We start from the raw sequence: 16,563 nt of genomic DNA on the forward strand, positions 1-16,563 counted from the left end.
CATACCTCAAGAGATGCCAATGAGACGCGGTGCTTAACATGTTGGGTCCATAGAAGAGGACTAAATGTGTCAGGATCATGCACACCATCTGGAAAATCATCCTGAGACGACGGATCCGCTCCAGTCGGATCCTCAAAACCCCTACCAGTCGTATCATCATACGACGACGGGCCCTCTCCAGTCGGATCCACCGAGGACGTGCCAGCTCCACTCGGATCCACAGGATCTGCACCCTCTGCAGGCTCAGCTCGTACTCCCCACCGTCTAACTCTAGGCATACTACATTTGCCAAAAAATATTAATCAAAACATACAATTTATATAAATTTTTTTTAATAAGAATTGAATGTATATAAATAAACTTTAATAAAAATATTAATAAAAAAAAATGATTTTGTTGAAAAGAAATAAACTTTACAAAAAAAAATGCATATACCACTCTGGGTTTACTTTTTTGGTGTATATGCAATTTTTTTACAAAATTAATTTTGCATGTATATGCATTTTTTTTGTAAAAAAAAAAAAATTTACAAAAAACAAAATTAATTTTTAAACAAAAAAAATGCATATACATGCACATGCAATTTATTTACATGCAATTATTTTGGGTTTACTTTTTTTAGATTTATTGAAAATCACTGTTTTTGCATGGTCCACAATTTTGATATACATGCAATTCTTTGAAATTTTAAACCGCACAAAATTTTTGCAGACCTAAATTTTAAAAATAAAAAAATGAGATATACATGCAATTTACTTACAATAAAAAATATATATATGTCATTTTTAAACAAAATTACTTTTACTTCAAATTATTTTGTATTGATATATACATATTTTTCATGAACTATCACAAAAATAATTTTCAAAAAATAAATATGCATATTTTTAAATCATAAACCCAAAAAATAAATTCTTAAACCGTTCAACCATTTGAACCATAAATTTCAACCCTAAATTGACAAACATAAACCCTAAATTTAACTATAAACCCTAAATTTTACCCTAAATTTTACCATAAATTCACAATTGACAACTATAAACCCTAAATTGAACCATATGACATTCAAGCAATTTTACCATAAATCATAATCCTCAATTCGAGTAATTGAACCAATTCAAGCAATTGAAGCATCTAATTTAAGCAATTAAGCAATTCAACCATCTAATTCAAGAATCCAATCGAACTAATTCGACCAATTCAATCAATTCAACTAATTACTCACATTTAACCCTAAACATCGAATCAAACCAAACCGAATCACATTACATCATTTAATCACATTTAACCGAAACCCTAAACCCTAATCGAATCAAAAAGAAGAAAACTCACTTGTTCGATCGAGAGAGAAGCGAATCGAGGCGCGAGGCAGTGACGAGCGTGGTGCGAGGCAGAGAGGGGTCGACTCAGCAGGGCTTCTTTCTTCTTCTTTTTTCTCTTTTTTTTCTGTTTTTTTCGGCAGAGAGGAGGGGGAGAAGAGGCAGAGAGGAGGGGGAGGGGCTCACGGGTTTAGGGTTTATTAGATGGGCAGTGGGGCGCCAGATGGGGGGGCGCCTCACGGGCTTTTTTGGGCCGCCCGAAGCCCAGGCGGTCAGGGCAGATTTGATAAAAATTTGGAGACAGGGGCATTTTTAAAATTTTGATTTGTTTTAGGGATATTAATAAAAATCGCCGCAAACATACTTAGAATGAAATGTAGTTTAGATCCAAAATTGATTTTTGAAGATGCTAAAATTTATAACGTCTATTAATAATCATTGGGTACTAATCCAACGGTGTACAAAACAATAAAATTTATAGCATCCAGCAAGCTTTATGATAAAATTTTGAAATCAATTCTAGCCAGAGTCATGACTCATCAAGGACAGGTGATTTGGAAAAAAATTGTATTTTATCTGTGCTTTTGGTAATGGGGCTAATGGGAATGGTTCCGATGCCTCGTACCTTTTATACCTCCTTATATCTTATATTTTATATTTTCGTTTTAAAAGTCTAAATTATTGATCTGAATCGTTCAATATAATATTCATACTAAAATATAATTAGAGATGAAATTTTATAATTTTTGAAATATATTTTTTATTTTTTAAAATAAGTAGAAAATCACTTTTTCGTAAAGGTACAAAAATAATAATGATTTTGTATCTATTTTAAAAAATATATAAAATTTCCAAAAAATTATTATATCCATGCATATTTTAGTATATATATTACCTTGGACGGTTCGGATCAACAGTTTGGACTTTCAAAACAAAGATATAAAATATGAGGTATTGGAAGTTTGGAAGCCTCCTCTCTGGTAATGCACCTGTCATGTTGATATTAGTAATCCATCGTAATTATAAAAGTTACTCGCATTTTCCTTTGTACACACACACACAGATGAAACATCTAAATCGTAATTGCCAGCTTGACAGTTCATGAATCATGATTAATCGTGCGAGCAAAGTGAATGAACTAATTTGGAGTCTCTGGAGTTTATTGCGATGAAATAAAATGAATACACTATAAATTAAAAGAATGATTAAATTTGATGTATATACTGCATGTAGTCTGTAAAATCTTAACTAAAATCCTTACAAATTAACCAATTTAATTATCAAATACCCCGAACCGAATGAAAACTAAAATAAAATTTTCTTCCATGCCCCTTAATTCTTTGTATTTATACAAGCACCCAGGGTGGCCAGCCTTTCAGTTTCTCCAAGAAGAGAAAGGCAAACACATCTTAGCTGCGGCACCGGGTAATGGCAGAGCAGCCACGCGAATACGGGTTAGCATGGGCCCCGGGACGGCAGTTGTAATAAGAAGCACCACGATAACTACACGGCACGCTGTCACGGCGTAACGCCTGATAGCTGATGTAACCAGAGGTGGCCAGCACGCGCCGATTAAATTCAGCATAGCTCAAATTAAACTCATCCGAGCTTCCATCCAGATTTAGATCTAACTTGTGTGTGTTGGATGGGAGGGAATGTGTCAGGAGTGGGAGAGAGGTGAATAGAGAAGAGAAGAAGATCAAAAGGAGGAGGCAGCTTTTCACCATTGTTGTATTATTTCTGGTTCAGAGGAGAGGAGGTGGAGCTGGGGTTGTTTTCTCTGCGCAGGTGAGGTGTTTGATTTAATGCCTCACAGAGAAGTATAAGTGTTGGGAGGTGGAGTTGAACTATGGAGCTCTTTCTAATTTCTATGGCGGACTTACTCTGCTTATAGAGTTATAGTAGTAGTTCAGATTTAATAAGAGAATTTTAAGACAACGCGGTTTAGTTTATCTCTATAACTTCTATTTGGTCTATACCCTACAATTATAATTGCACGATTGTTTGTTAAGTTTATAACTTTTTTTATATCTATAGCTTATTTGACGTCTAAAGGAAGAAAGAACAATTGATATATTTTGCCTCTCCAAAATGTTTATTCATAAATCGATGATAGCTTTTCTTATTGACATTTGCATGGGTAATTCTATTGTTTTAATATTTGTTAGATCAATGAATTGGATTTTTATCACATATCAATGAATTGGATAATTGCACCAATGCCTGTGTTCATCAGAAATCAATTAAAAATAATATTTATATACATGTCACCACAAATATCATCTAATTTTTATTATCAGTGATAATAGTAGGATTAGTTTGATAAAATTGAACATTTTAAAGATATATGGTGATTTAAAATTTGAAATATAAAAATAAAAAAAGGGATGGTACTTTTAAGAACTATTTGAGAAATTTTATTATATTTATAGATTAGTGTGAGTCCATATACTTAATTATATATAATTGTTCAACTCAAATCCACCTCTAGACTTCAATCAGTTCAATGACAACGATGACTATTTTTTCTTTTTCCTTTTGGCAAACAGTGGGGATATATACTTGCTGATTTCGTTTAGAATGAAACCACTTATCAGAGAACTAGTACCAAACAGTTGGTACAGAGTCTCTGGTAAATGTTTTATTACATCACAGTCTTGCACAAAACATTCATACAACCACCAAAGTATAAAGGAAAGATAACGCAAGCTTCTATCAAGCAGGACAATATAAAGCACGAGTAACCAATCAAAGCTAAACCTAAAAGATAACCAAGCGTGCAAGAATCAAGCTTGCATCACAGCAATAACTAATTATATTTTTATAATTTAAAATATCTTATTAAATGTTTAAGAGTGAGTCTATGGTACTATGCATATTACGATTTGGCACTGTGCTACGGCTCTATATTCGAGTTTTCAAATTCTAACGGTCGATCCGAACCGTTCATCTTGTTCTCCATATTAATATGTCTTTGGAGACCAAATTTTACATTTTTTGAAATTTTTTTTACTATTTTTTTTAGATTTATTGAAAATCACTGTTTTTGGATGGTCCAGAATTTTCAGATCAAGTGATTTTCTAAATATCTAAAAAAATAGTAAAAAAATTTCAAAAAATATAAAATTTGGTCTCCTAACACATATTAATATGGAGAACAAGATGAACGGTTCGGATCGACCGTTAGAATTTGAAAACTCGAATATAGAGCCGTAGCACGGTAACAACCCGTGATATGCATAGTACCATAGACTCACTCAATGTTTAAAATAACTATCTACCTTCTTCTATTTGAGTTCAAATGCATCATGATTTTGTGCTTCAATATGCTCCACATTTTTTATCTTTATTTTCGAAGTCCAAACAATCAATCCGAACCACTCAACATGATTTTCATAATAAAATTTGCTCGGAGACTAAATTTTATATTTTTTAGAATTTTTTTACTATTTTTATACTTAGGTATAATATCATTTTTTTTGAAATGATCAAGAATCTCCTTAAAACAGTAATTTTGTATCTATCTAAAAAAATAGTAAAAAATATAAAATTTGATCTCCATATATATTTTATTCTGAAGATCATGTTGAACAGTTTGGATCGACTGTTCAAACTTTGAAAACAAAAATAAAAAATAAGGAGCATATTGGAACACAAAATCATGATACATTTGAACCATTCTCATCTAAATGTTTACTAGAACATAATATTTACCAATTTCATAATACTACAAAAATATTTCTAATTTTATACTCCATGACTCATCTAATAGTGAAGAACACAATTGATGAGTTATGTGCTAATGTGGATAGCCACCTACCATTCTTCACCATGCATGTTTCTGTTTAATTAGAATGTCAAATTTAATTCAACTTGATCGGTAATATGTAGGGGTGGCAACGAATCGAACCGAATCAAACTTACCATAGGTTTGAGTTTGGTTTGAATTAGATTCGAACCGAACCTGATTTGATTCATTTCGAATCAAACCCATTTCGAATCGAATTAATTGCGAACTACACATTTTTCGAATCGAACCCGAATCGAATCACGAACTAAATTATTTTTTAGCAGCTCTAGTTATACCGGTAATTTATACATTAATTTTTTCTCACGAGACAAAATTCACATGGCTTCCTTTTACCAGTATGAAATGAGTGTTTTTAAGTTGAAAAATTATTCATGAAAAAATACATCACAACAAATAATCGTGAAAAGAGGATTAAGTACAAGAACTGAAATATGCATCAAAACAAGTAATCGTACCTCGAGTGCTCACTCGATCAAACCCTCGACCAGACTATCTAATGAAATGAGAATCCAAAAGGTAGAGAAGGTGGAGGAGAGAAGGGCCGAAGAGAGAGGAGAGATAGCCGTCTAGGCCGGAGAGAGGAGTGACGGCCGAAGAGATAGCTAGTCGCCGAGAGCGTTGTCTAGGTTCAGAGCAAGAGAGAGAGAGTGAGTTAGGGAGAGGCGGAGAGAGAACTAGGTTATTGAGATTTGAGAGCGAGGAAGCGTCGGCTAAGTTAAATTATGACTCTCTCTCTTGAGTTTTAATTTCATCAGGTAAATGAATGGCCGATGTTATTATGAGATTCGAACCATAAAAGTTCACGAACCCATTTCGATCGAACCAAGTTAGGTTTGAGTTTGATTTGAATTAATTTCGAACCGAACCTGATTTGGTTCGTTTCAATTCGAACCCATTTCGAATCGAATTAAACCCGAATCGAATCACGAACTAAGAATTTTTTTGCCAGCCCTAGTAATATGAATTGATTCAGAAACCGCCGAAATTTTTATTAATACCCAAAAAAATTATAAAATTACAAAATCTATCCAACTTTTAGTAAGAATTCAAAATATGCCCCTTTCAGTGGCTAAATAACCGGACTAAGTCTCTCTTTCTGGTTATTTAGTTACCGGATCCATAAATTAGTCCAGTGACTAAATAACCAGTTTTTTTTTTTACAAAACATATATATTTTTTTAAATTTATTTATTTTTTGTATTGAAATACTAGAAATATTTAATATATTTCTTTGAAAATAGATGGAATACAATAAGGTAAATACATAAAATATTGTCATCATTCTAGTACATTTAATTTTTTAAAAGTTGTATCTATTTTGAGAATTCTTTTTGAATAACAATCATTAAATAAATTTTTTTTTTCAAAAAATAGATACAACTTGAATAACAATCATTAAATAACTTAATTTAGAAAAAATAGATACAACTTTTTAGAAATTAAATGTACTAGAAGGATGATAATATTTTCTATATTTACTTAGAAGTAACTTTTGAACCGCGATCAATAACTCACATTCAAAGCATATTTTTTTTTTCAATAACACAAAAATAAATATATTAATTTTTCTTACTGCCGTGAAAAATCCGGTCTAAAAAATATTGATTCGAGTTATTTATGCAGTCTTTATAATAAATCAAATTATATTGCATTTTATTTATTTTCAAAGAAATATATTAAATATTTCTAATATTTCAATACAAAAAAATAAATAAATTAAAAAAATCTATTTTGTAAAAAAGAAGAAAAAAGAAAGAAAAGGAAAACACAAAATCGGTTATTTAGTCACCAGACCAATTTCTAGATCCGGTGACTAAATAACCGGAAAGAGGGACTTGATCTGGCTATTGAGCCACCGAGAGGGGCAGATTTCGAATTCTTACAAAAAGTTAGATAGATTTTCTAATTTTATAATTTTTTTGGGTATTAATAAAAATTTCGGCAGAAACCGTCGTTCGATCCCTCTTTGAGTTTGTTCAATACCTTTAAATAATAGAATTCAAAGATAGCTACGCATGTGGTCAGATTGTAAAAGGCGATGGTATAGTGTTGTGCAAAGAAGATATAGGCTAAATAAAAATTGATCACATGTCCAAATCATGCATTTCAAAGTTGTACACAACTGAGAGTTACAGGGAAAAATATGGGAATGAGAAGAAGAAGAGCATGATTGATATTATATAAATTTAAAATGAGTTCTAATAGAAAAGTTAATAAAATGAGTAAATATGTGAATTTTTGAAATTTAAAAGGATAATGATGATATTATGAAGTTTAAGGAGAAAATACGTAATTTTGAAGATCTTGAGAGGTATATATGAAATTATCTTTTTTTAATAATAGACATAAATAATTGAATGTCGAGGTCTTATTTAAGAAAAATATGCATGAAATAATACCATGTAATATTATTTTTAAAAAAAAGTAGCACTGTAATTAATTTGTATTATTGTTATCAAAGTTTAAATCCTGAGGTATGAATAGTGGATTGATTATACCCGCTGCGGGTAGTCTGTATCCTGCCCGTCCGTACTCTATGCCCGGGGTACTCGTGCCCGAGCCCGGGTATAGGTCGGATAAACGGGTACACGGGTGTTAGTGTAATAATCTAGAAGTCAATAATACGATAATTGATTATATAAAGCTTTGTTCATGAATTGGATGATTAATATCATTTTGTTGCCTTGAGTATTATTGCATTTATGGATCATTTCGAGTTCATGACTGAAATTATGAAACTCCATAATATAGATCATATATACTCTTAAAAGGTCACTGACCAAGGTAATTAGCAGGAACACTAATTACCGCTGTAAGGTTAGTATGTGGATTAAATGATTGTCAAGTTTTACAGACCATAGATAAGGAGTTGTCATTTTAATCCCATAGATATATGTTCCAGGAACATGATATCTGACAGACCCCGAATGAAACATTATACAAAATTGTGTTCGTGTCATTAATGTTTTCATTCAGTGTTAAGTTCTAAAGTATGAGGTATTCATCTTTCCTACTAAGAAATGTATATGTGTGATTGTTATCAAACGCTGTCGGTAAAATGCAGTTATAACGGTAGCTCTTCGGTATACATGGCTTAGCTGAGGTAGTGATGGTTTACCAAAAGTACTATTGTCCCTCGTATCTCTATACGAGCTATAGCATCACTGGGCCCATTGATAGAGTAAGATTATCAGCGCGCGGTATGATTACAAGAGTAATCATATTTGATAATCTGCTCAAGATCAAGAAAAGATTAAGTTTACAAGGATGACACACACCTACCTTGAAACTAATATGATAGCTATGAGACAGAAGAACAGACACAAGTAAATTGTTTACTGGATCATGATATTGTACTATACATCATCATCTGTGTAATTGGATGGTCATGATGTATACTGCCAGATACCGCTCATGATTATAGAAGTTAAAATAGTTTTAACTCTATTTACCAACATAACACAGATCCTATTGGGTCACACCATATAGGAGTTAATCGGAGAATCTTATTGTGATTGATTATAAATTGGTTATGATCAATAGTAAGATGGTTATAATTAATTATACGTGTTATAATTAAATTATAAATGTTATGTAAAAATAACAAGCAAAAACATTGGTTAATTTATAAACGTGTGTGACACGTTGTATAAAAGTTAACCGGTTAATTTATAAATGTGCAGGACACGTTGTATAAATTACCGAAACAACAACCGCAAGAAATATAATTGTTCAGAATAATTATACGAATATTATTTGTATTCGGGCCAAGGGCATTTTGGTCTTTTCACATGCCATCCTTATCCACATGACACGTCATCGATCTTATCCACATGACATGTCATCATCCTTATCCATTCAATGGCATATCTTGTAAATAGGCATATGTTGAGGGGTATTTCGGTCTTTTGCGAACCTCCTCAAAAGCCTATAAATAGAGGGGTGCATGTAGAGAGAAAAACCACTAATTCACTCGTATCGTTTTGTGTCGAATCGAATTGGTATTTTCATTCTTTCTCGGTTTCTCTCCCAAATAGTGTTTCGGTTGAGAAAAGAAAGTTATACGTAGTTGACGTATAATCTTGCGGGTTGTTGTGAATTATATTTATGGGATCGGTGAATAGTATTTTCCCGAATTTCGCAGTATGTCAGTTTTGCTTACTTGTGAAACTGAGTAGTTGAAAATTCGTGTTTACAGGTTTTCGTCTTTTCCTCGTGAATAGTGTTTTTGCAGAATTCCGCGGTTTACGGTATTTTTGGCAAAAGAAATAAACCGCTCTCTGGTTAGTCCTGGTGGATAACCTATAGAGGCACCATACGTTTGGTGCTCCGAGGAGAATCATTCCTGTGATGTAGCTCTACTCGCTCGGTCTGCATTCCAACTGTGATTTGGAAACAAGGTATAAATATGTTACATCTGGGCGAGTGCCATCGCCTTTCTTAATCTTATATGTAGATGACATGCTCTTAATAGGAAACGATATTCCTCTATTGCAATTAGCCAAGTCTTCATTAAAGAAAAGTTTTCTCGATGAAGGACTTGGGCGAGGATGTCTTTATACTAGGCATGAAGATCTACCGAGGTAGATCGAAGAGACTTATAGGATTAAGTCAAAGCACATACATTGACAAAGTGCTGAATCGGTTCAGCATGCAGGATTCTAAGAGAGGATTCTTGCCAATGAATCATGGTACACAGCTTAGCAAGACTCAGTGTCTTTCGACAACTGATGAGCAAAGCACTATGAGTAGAGTACCATACGCTTCGGCTATTGGCTCTATCATATATGCCATGTTATGCACTCGCCCAGATGTCTCGTATGCTTTGAGTATGACGAGTAGATATCAGGCTAATCCAGGCATAAAACACTAGAATGCTGTAAAGAATATCCTTAAGTTCTTGAAGAGAACTAAGGATATGTTTCTTGTCTACAACGTTATCACCTAATACGAGAGATCGTAAACATCATAAGATGCTTATAATTAATTATAAAAGATATAATTAATATAAAGGTGATGTAAAGATAAGTAGAGTTGACACAGTCAGCAACACAGTTGATCCACTCACAAAATCTCTTCCTCAAGCCAAGCACGAGATGCTTAATGCTTCTATGGGTCTGGAACACATAGAAGATTGGCTGTGTGATTTTCTCAGGATCTACGAGATCTTAGAGAATATAGAATTTTGTATATAAGTAGGGCCTACGATGATTGGCTCTTAGCTTAAGTGGGAGATTGTTAGTTTGTAATAATCTAGAAGTCAATAATACGATAAATTATCATAAAGCTTTGTTCATGAATTGAATGTTTATTTATATATCATTTTGTTGCCTTGAGTATTATTGAATTTATGGATCATTTCGAGTTCATGACTGAAATTGTGAAACTCCATAATATAGATGATATATACTCTTAAAAGGTCACTGACCAAGGTAATTAGCAGGAACACTAATTACCGCGATAAGGTTAGTATGTGGATTAAAAGATGGTTAAGTTTTACAAACCACCTGACACGAGATGTCATTTTAATCACATAGATACATGTTCTAGGAACATGGTATTTGACAGACCCCGAATGAAACATTAAATAGAATTGTGTTCGTGTCATTTATGTTTTCATTCAGTGTCACGTTCTACAGTATGAGGTATTTATCGTTCCCACTGAGAAATATGTATGTGTGATTGTTATCCACCGCTGTCCGTAAAAAACAGTCATAACGGTAGCTTTTCCATATGTATAGCTTAGCTGAGGAAGTGATAGTTTACCAAGAATATTATTTGTCCCTCGTATCTCTATACGAGCTATAGCATCACTGGGCCCCTTGATAAAGTAAGATTATCTGCTAGCAGTATAATTACAAGAGTAATTATATTTGATAATCTGCTCAAGATCAAGAAAAGATTCAGTTAGCAAGGATGACACACATCTACCTTGAAACTAATCTGATAGCTATGAGACAGAAGAACAAACACAAGTAAATTGTTTACTGGATCGTGATATTGTACTGTACAGCATCATCTGTGTAATTGGATGGTCATGATGATGATGTGTTGCCAGATGCCACCCATGATTATAGAAGTTAAAACAGTTTTAACTCTATTTACCAACATAACACAGATCCTATTGGGTCACACCATATAGGAGTTAATCGGAGAATCTTATTGTGATTGATTATAAATTGGTTATGATCAATAGTAAGATGGTTATAATTAATTATACGTGTTATAATTAAATTATAAATGTTATGTAAAAATAACAAGCAAAAACATTGGTTAATTTATAAACGTGTGTGACACGTTGTATAAAAGTTAACCGGTTAATTTATAAATGTGCAGGACACGTTGTATAAATTACCGAAACAACAACCGCAAGAAAAATATATATATAATTGTTCAGAATAATTATACGAATATTATTTGTGTTCGGGCCGAGGGCATTCGGGTCTTTTCAGATTCGTCCTTATCCGCATGACATGTCATTGATCATATCCAGATGACATGTCATCAATCCTATCCACAAGGGCAAAATGGTCATTTCACACCTATGCCACCTTGCATGTGTAGAAACATGGAGAAGAGTGTGGAAGGGTGTGGAAGGGGTATTTTGGTCATTTCACATATAAAAGGATGAGGTGTCAATGGCATACCTTGTAAATAGGCCGAACTTGGAGGGCATTTTGGTCTTTTGCAACCGACCCTAAACACTATAAATAGGGGTGGAGGGGTAGAGAGAAATTCACTAATTCATTCGTACCGGTTTCGTGTCGAAACGGATCGGTATTTTCTCTCTTTCTCGGTTTCTCTCCCAGATAGTGTTTCGGTTGAGAAAAGAAAGTTATACGTACTTGACGTATAATCTTGCGGGTTGTTGTGGAGTATATTTACTGGATCGATGAATAGTGTTTTACCGAATTTAGCGATATGTCAGTTTGCATATTGATGAAACTGAGCAACCGAAAATTCGTGTTTACGGGTTTTCGTCTTTTCCCCATGAATAGTGTTTTTGCAGAATTCCGCGGTTTACGGTATTTCTGGCAGAAGAAACAAACCGCTCTCTGGTTAGTCCTGATGGATAACCGATAGAGGTATCACACGTGTGATACTCCGAGTCGATTCCTTCCCTGGTGAGGCTCTACTCGCTCGGTCTGCATTCCAACTGTGATTTGGAAACAAGGTATAAATATGCTATATTAATCTATTTAATTGGTAAGTAGATTAAAGTTTTAGAAATCAATCATGGAGTAGATCTGTAAAAGGATTAAATTGGGTTTTGATGCCAAAGGAATACTGAAGGTGGACCGCCTTGGAAAGTTTCCTGACATACCCCGTTTAATCCTGAGCTTAAGTTGGCCGTAGAAATTTTTGTTCTACGGTCATTCCGCAACTTAAGCCTAAACGGGTTTCCGGTTAGCACCGCGTAAACCCCAACAACCATACCCGTACCTGTATACCCGACTTATCCCTACCCGACCCACTTTAATTTAAATTTCAAAATTTTCAAAATCCCCCCTCCCACTTTATTTATATTTTATTGTTTTAAAGTAATTTATTTAAGATTTTTTTTATTTATATTTTATTTAACCTACTGAAAATAAATGAACGTTTACAAAATATATTATCAATTTAAAATGAACATTTAGAAAATATATTATCAATTTAAAATGTAAATTAAAATTTTTGAGATATAAATAAATTATGAAACTATATAATTATAATGAGAATTTGAAAATAAAATAAAATGACTAGTGTAAAGAAATAAATAAATACATTTGTACTTAGCCGAATAAACATACAAATTTTCGCAATAATAATTTTTATATATAAGTTACAAATTTTATTTATTTAGAAATTATAAAAATGTGATTTGATAATTTTATGTGTGTGTGTATATATATAGGATTTGGCTAATATGCTATGGGTTGCATAGAGGTCTTCCGTGCTACGGCTCAATATTCGAGTTTTCAAAATTCTAACGGTCGATCCGAACCGTTCATCTTCTTCTCCATATTAATATGTATTTGGAGACCAAATTTTATATTTTTTGAAAATTTTTAACTATTTTTTTAGATTTATTGAATATCGTTATTTTTTATGGTCCAGATTTGTCTGAAAAACAACAACTTTCAATAAATCTAAAAAAATAGTAAAAAATATCCAAAAAATGTAAAATTTGGTCTCCAAGCACATATTAATATGGAGAATAAGATGAACGGTTCGGATCGACCGTTAGAATTTTGAAAAGTCGAATATTGAGCCGTAGCACGGGAGGCCTCTTAGCTACCCATAGCACCGTAGCCAAGTCCTATATATATATATATATACTATTTGATATTGAACTATTCAGATTTTAAAAGTCGAATTATAAACACGTAATAATATTTATACGACACTGTTAAAAAAAAAAACAGAAAAAAAACCGGACCGGACCGTCCTACCTGGACCGCCCTGCCCCTCAAGGGTACAACGGGCACAGATATAGGACGGGCAGGACACGATTTTTGAAAAAAAAAATACCCGGGATACCTGGTCCGAAATACCCGTCTACCCGTGATACCCATGATACCCGTGCCCGACCTCTATCCGTGCCCGTGGCCAGGTATGCCCGGCCCGCCCTGCCCCTACCCGAGATCAATACACTAGGTATGAACGGTATTCCAGGAAACGGCGTTATATGAAACTTATCTGCAATTGGCAGATGAAAGCAGAGGAAATTTAAAAGTAGATAAATGATCTGAGCAGATACACCAAATGACAGTTGTTTTGTAGGACCCACTTACGGAGCGAAAGCGGTTGCGCGTCCCAAGCTGGGTTGGAATTGGATACTTCATTAGTTGGACTGATCCCTGGTGCCAGCTAAAAGCCATTCATTCTATTTTCGGATCTTTTGCTATTCTCTCTGTGTATTCATCTGTGGTGCGGTTGACTAAACCACACAGACAGAACCTGTTGTGCAACTTTTATAAAAAATTAAGGTCCATAAACTTGTTGGCGTGAATTCTTTTCGTCCATCAATTTTTTATTTTTATTTTTTTTCTCTTAATTTTGTTGAAAATATGTTTTGTTCGGTTTCACATTTTATAAGTTATAACATAACAAAATAATAAGTCGCTTCATCAAAGAGTAGAAAAAATTCTCACACTTAACCAATTTTTCCTTCTTTGAGTAGAAGAATCAAGAATGCCATATTGATATTGGTATCGAAATTTGATTTAACTATTTATAATTTATAAAAAAAAATTCCTTTTAAGTACGGTCGTCGACGAACGGCTGCTACGCCTATTCTTACGGCAGCTGCACATTCTGGGACGACAGAGAGAGAGTTCTTAAACTATTTTCTTTTTCAATGCTCAAAATGGCGAATTCGTATCCTCTGCATTAACTTTTTTTTTTTTTTTTGAAAAGTAGTGGTATTATCACCGATTTCATAGAAATCAAGCATACCTGATTTGGTACCCAAAATAAATATCAAAATCAAATATGAAAAATCTTACATCAAGTCAACATCAACAAACATAAAAGCATACAAGTAGAAATAGTGCCACATCAAAAGCTAAATTGGAAACAAAATGAATACTAAGCAAAATAAAAGTCTCAAAAAACAATCATATCCTAGGAGACTAGTAATCCAATAAATCATCATCCGACATCTCGTCTCTAGACATATGATCTGGGGGGTTGCCAGCTCCAAGAGCTTGGGTGGACTCTTCTTCCTCCTCCAGTATCTGATCTGAAAGGTCCTTAACATCACATGAAAGCATTAGACTTAATTTTAAGTATGAATTATCAGAGCTAGACTTACACCAAAAAGTAGCTAAAGAGATTATCTTAAACCCTAATGATTTAGCAGAAATGAGAGTAGTATTATCATTAAAAATAACTCTATTTCTTTCTAACCATACATTCCATAAGATAGCTCCCCTTAACAATTCTACAAGGAGTCTATCATTTAAGGGGATAGAAGCATCAAGTAACCATAAATCATCTAAAGAATTACATGTAAAGGAGAATGAATTGTATGTTGCAATCCAATTCCATATTAAGCGTACATATGAACAATATATAAATAAATGGTCAACACTCTCATGTTGGTCACAAAATGCACAAGTAAGATCTCCTGACCAACCTTTTTTTTGCCAAGTTAACCTTAGTGAGAATTTTATCATGTCGGACGAGCCAAAGAAAGATTTTGATTTTTAAAGAGATGTGAGATTTTCAAATGGTATCATATTCAGAATTTGGAATACCACCATATTCTAACAATTTATAAAAAGAATGAACAGTGAAATTATCATCTTGTGACCATCGCCATATCAATCTATCTTCCAAATGAGAAGACGAAGTAAAATGTTGAAACTTGTGGTGCAAGGTAATCAATTCATCCCTATAAATACCAGTTATTTGCCTTTGAAAAGACAAACTTAAATGAGAAGTAGAAAATGCCTCGGCTACAGAAATAAACCTATCAGTAACAATAGGAAAAATGTTTGGAAATTGATTTTTTAAGGTATGTTCACTACACCATCTATCTAACCAAAAAAAATTTGTTTTACCATTACTTATTTCTTTATTTAATCCTAAATTGATAACCACATAATCTTTTAGGATTGATCGCCAAAATGGTGAACAAAGAGAAGGAGTAGTTCTAGTTCCATATTTACTAAGAAAAATATTTTTCCATCTACCAGAAATAGAATTATCTAGAAACCAATACCACCATTTAGCCAGAAGGGCCTTATTTATAAGCTTAAGGTCTAAAACCCTCAAGTCTCCCTGATCTTTACTTTTCCACACAATTCTCCATGAGACTAAAGAGTATTTTCTTCTAGTAGAGTTATCTATTTTATGTCTAATTTTAGCAGGTAATCTATATATGGATAACCAATATAAGAGAATAGCAGAAATAACAGAATTTAAAATGGTTACTCTACCTCCTAAAGATAGTAAAGAGCCTTGCCACCCTTGCAATCTTTTTTCAATCTTATCAATCAACATTTGCCAATTGATATCATTTAGAGATTTGTTATTAATAAGAACACCTAAGTAATTAAGAGGTAAAGTGGAAATCTTACACCTCAAAATTGAAGCGAGTTCATCAGTTTCAGTACCTGATAAGTTAAGAGGATACATCTCGCTTTTATCATAATTAATTTTCAAACCAGAAACATTCTCAAAAGCTACCAATAGCCATCTAATATGTGTTAAAACTACTTTATCAGCCTTAAGGAAAAGAAGAGTATCATCTGCAAAATGTAAATTCATAACATTTCTGAAATTTGAAAAGTTTCCCAAACCATCGACAAATCCTCCTCTATTAGCTTGTTGAAGAATTTTGTTTAAAGCATCAGTTACAAGTATAAAAAGGAAAGGGGATAGGGAATCTCCCTGTCGTACCCCCCTTTGGCAAGAAAAATATGGGCCTAAAGTACCATTTAA

Source organism: Carex rostrata, chromosome 12, assembly GCF_964058835.1.
Source record: "Carex rostrata chromosome 12, lpCarRost1.2, whole genome shotgun sequence".
Classification (NCBI taxonomy): domain Eukaryota; kingdom Viridiplantae; phylum Streptophyta; class Magnoliopsida; order Poales; family Cyperaceae; genus Carex; species Carex rostrata.